This window comes from Poecilia reticulata, linkage group LG16 (genome assembly GCF_000633615.1).
Source record: "Poecilia reticulata strain Guanapo linkage group LG16, Guppy_female_1.0+MT, whole genome shotgun sequence".
NCBI classification, from domain to species: Eukaryota; Metazoa; Chordata; class Actinopteri; order Cyprinodontiformes; family Poeciliidae; genus Poecilia; species Poecilia reticulata.
The window spans coordinates 15,909,864-15,914,052 of record NC_024346.1 but is presented as its reverse complement, the minus strand read 5'-3'; the positions used below and the strand labels follow the sequence as shown (position 1 = coordinate 15,914,052).

Here is a 4,189-nt window from a genome sequence, read left to right as displayed (position 1 = left end):
AAAAATTACATTTTTTAAAGAACCTTCATTTTAAAAGTAAACTATTTATACTGTACATATTCATGTTTTTCAATATGATTTATTTATATTTAAAGGATGTCATTACGAATAAATGTCAAATTTATTTTATTATTTAAGTAATCGGCTTTCAAAAATCCCATCTTTTTCTACTCAAAGGTGGATTTGTGGCAAGGTACACATACCCCCCCAAAATCTCGGAAACCGTTAGAGATAATGGGCTGCTCTAATTCTGGTAATACACGTAATAGAAAAATACATTCAGAGTACAAAAAACATAAAGAAAAAAAATTGGTTGCCGGTACCTACTTCTTGTCTTCTGGCTAACTAACTTAGTTGTTGCAATACCCCAGCTTGTTCAATGTCCTTTTGTTCAAGGTTCTGTCCACCATCCTGTTCATTATCCTCTGTATCATTCACTACCAACTGTTCTTCATCCATCTCAAAGTTTTCACCTTGGTCAGACATGTTCTGTGTTTTGTTTTTGTTGTTTTTAAGTTCACTTAACAGTCAATAGAAATGTATATAGCAAAGGATAAATTGGTTGAAATCCCGAGTCCACTGGATGCTCCTAGGCTGCTCCAAGACCGCTGATGGGCGATGCTTTCTCCCGCCTGGAATGCGTTCTGGTCTGACGATCACCTCGGCTGAAATCCCTCTCAACCACGCCAGCACAAACTGTTCAGCAACGTCCTCCTCTGATCTCGAAACAGATGCCGCCACACAGATACGATACCCATGTCCACTCTGGTGTAGGCCACTTCTTCACCACTGCCGTTTAATGCTAACGCTGCACCGCCATATACATGTCCTCACAGAGAGAAAAAAAAATGTAAGAACGAGACCCCACTCATTGTACCAATATGTGAAGCCGGGATTAATACAGCACACGGAGCTTCACACAGAAGGGGTTCTTTATTCTCAAAAAGACAATGTTGAAACAAAATAAAAAGAATGAAATTCAATATATGGAGAAATAAATGTCCCGTATTTCGAACAGTAGAAAGCCTTAGCTTCGGTGAAATGGCGGGCTAACAATGCGGTTAGCGCTCAGAGTATAACGCAGCGCTGAAATCTAACAGCATAAAACGGCTAAACAAACTATCACTTCCACCTCTTCTTTGTCAAGAAAGAGCTCGCTACTGCCGGTGTTTAGTCATCTTTAATACAAGTCTTCTTATAACTTTTGTGCCACTGACACAACACCACCGTCGAACTCACTGGCTGACCGTTTCTTGTGATGTAGAAATGAGAGCGAAAACAAAAAGGAATTCTTAAACTTAAATTAATTGGAACCACTTGCTATCATCATGCTACATCACGTGCTTCTTTCCTTTTTCTGGTGCCCCAGCGAACATTCTGGAATGCACTTCCTACTTAGATTTTCAAAATAAAAGTCACAATACCAAAAAATGTGCCTAATACAAAATAAAACATACTAACTAAAACTATAGCAGTAAAACAAACGGCTAAACAAACGGCAGTGGCACCTCTAGAAGAGGACAAACAGAAAAAAATGACATTAGCATCATTTCTGTAGCATTGTCCACTGAAGATAATTCAGTTCCAACATTAATTACCGAACACTTGGATTCTTCTCTCATGTGGCCATAGAGTCGTCTTCTCCACCAGGTCTCAGATCAAAAAATTTCCTTCTCTTCCGTTTTACCAGTTAGCGCCACAGTACATCAACAAGAGGTTTTTTCTACTTCCGGTAATTGTAGACCTCTCTGTAGCAACAGCACCACATGCTGACACAAACAAGAATTACAACCAGTCGGTGAAATAAAAGCAAAAGATGGTTTACAAAATACATTTGACATGTACCCATTTTTTCACCTGGTTACATTCTCCCCTGCTTGATCGTCATCAAAATCATAAAGCCTAATATTTTATCAAACAGAAATACCACTTTGCATAATATTCATTTAATGTTCTGAGTGTTGTTCAAACCTGAATGGCTATGCTTGGGCCTGTGGGTTGTTGAAAATATATCCCAAACAATCTACATGTTCTGTTGYTGTGAAATGTTGCTGAAGTCAAATGGTGCACAAGTTTTGCACCTGCACAAAAAACAGAAATATTGAGTCAAGAAACCTTAGTATTGAAAATCTGCAATCTGGTTTATGATTTTATTTCTAAAAGCTCACCTTGAGACTCCAGAGCAAAGTTTGGCCAAAGATCCGCTGGTGGCAGAAGGTAACCAATTTTTTTTTTTCCATCTCCTTCTTTATCTCCTGCAGATCTTCGTGGAAAGGCTCTGGGATCTTTTCTGGATCCTTATCTAGAGACTGCAAGTTTGCCACAACATTGAAATTAACAGCTTGTTCTCAAGTTTGTTCAGGATATTTAAATCAGAGTTAATATTAGGAAGAGAAAACCTACCATGTCCACKGTAGCTGCAGTGTCCACTGTAGCTGYAGTGTCGCTCTAAGCTCTCGCRTATTGACGAGAAAACGGACAAAAATATGRCCGWAGAGGAAATTTTAAAGATATTTGTAACATTATCACGTCGGACACAAGAGATCTGCTGTCTCCAACATGCATTCTTTCAAAAACTCACCTTCGGAGAAAGGCTTGCCAGCAAAAAWCTTGCCTTGGTACTTGACTCTTGAATCGCAGTTTGTCGGTGAAAAACATTCTGCTGAGTCTTTAAATTAGCTACCAACCTCTGAGCAGTAGCCGCGCGTTCTTGTGTTGATTGCTTGCTAGCGTAGTTAGCATGCTTTGTGGCAAAGTGACGGCTGATATTGTACTCCTTGAAAACGGNATCGGTATCGGCAACAAGAGCCAATGATCGCCGATGTTAGGTGTTTCTTCTTTCTTAACACCACAAAAACAAAAACAAATCCTGGAATCCTGCTGTCCCTTCCTGGGTGGTTCTGCGCTTCACGCCGCCCTGTTACTAAGACAGGTGAGCAGTTGTTGGAAACCCCTCCTTAGGAGGGGGTTCTGTCATCTTCATCTGGACCAGATGCAGGTGGTTCAGGGGTGAGCAGTTTGCACTGGCTGGCGTGAATCCAGGCGGCTTGTCCTTCAATCTTTATTGCAGTGTGAGTAGTCAGCAGGATGATAGAAGGCCCCTACCACCATCTGGACTTCCAGTGCCGACTGCGTGTGTCCACAAATACCATATTAACATTTGTACTTAAGTAAAAGTAAAAAAGTACTGGCTTTTAAAAATACTTAAGCATTAAAAGTACTTGATGAATGCATTACCTAATTGCTAATACAATATCATTAAGTGAACTGATATTTAATTTTAATACATTAGAAATGTGCCATTTTAATGAACAATGCCACAGATAAAGTGTTTTTATTGTGTTTACTCTTTACACCATGGTTTAGACTTGACTCTATGCATCATAATTTCAGGGATGGAAACATCCTGTCTCCTGTCCTAACATAACATGAACTTCACTTTTTTGCCACTAGTGGCTTTTATTTTTAAAGAAATCCAACAGAAAGGGGAAAGAAGGTGGGTGGGGAGGACATGCAACCAAGGAGCCAGTAGCAGTGTTGTAGTCAAGACCACCTAACCCAAGACCAAGACCAGCACCCCGCGCTACGTGACACAAAAAAAATTAAGTTTTACCTACCAAAATTGCTTCTCAAATTAATCTGAAAGATCCACATTCCCATAAAACATTATTAAATATTATTAAATACTTTGAGCTGAAATAAATTTAATCAGTAAAGATCCGTCCAGAAGAATTGGATCGTTCCTGAATGTCATATTGCAGACTTTGGTCACAGCGTTTGTCCCATATATGAGACACCTCAGTCAACACCTCGGCATGAGTGACTTTTTTTCATCGCAGATGCAACATGTGTCTCTGTACAGCTAGCTTTGCTAGCATCACGTCAACAACACTTACCTTTCTTTAAGCTTTTGTTGAGAGAAATTATTATTTTGAGTGTTTAACACAGTTTAAACCTTTTTAGAACGAATTTCTTAAGTTTGAACAGGTTTGTGTGAGTGATTTAAAACCCGAAGAATTAGTACAAAGAACAATAGATCTGCAAGAGAGTTTCGGCTCAGACCCCTGGGGTCTTATCATTAAAGACAGGAGGTCATAAATTAACATATGCAGGAAGGTGGAGGACGGTATCACTTGAATTACTCTGAGAGAGGGAACTTTGGTCGGTTCACGTAACCAGGATGAGAAAT

The 4,189-nt window shown here is 39.5% G+C and overlaps 1 long non-coding RNA gene across 1 annotated transcript; it reads right to left on the bottom strand.

Moving 5' to 3' along the window:
* Window positions 1-110: 110 nt before the first annotated feature.
* Window positions 111-2,781, bottom strand: LOC103478689 (uncharacterized). The gene is made up of 4 exons (XR_535832.1): window positions 2,169-2,781; window positions 1,972-2,081; window positions 1,599-1,769; window positions 111-1,510 (listed from the first exon to the last, which is right to left on the bottom strand). It is a non-coding gene; the product is annotated as an uncharacterized LOC103478689 (long non-coding RNA).
* Between the last annotated feature and the right edge of the window lie 1,408 nt (window positions 2,782-4,189).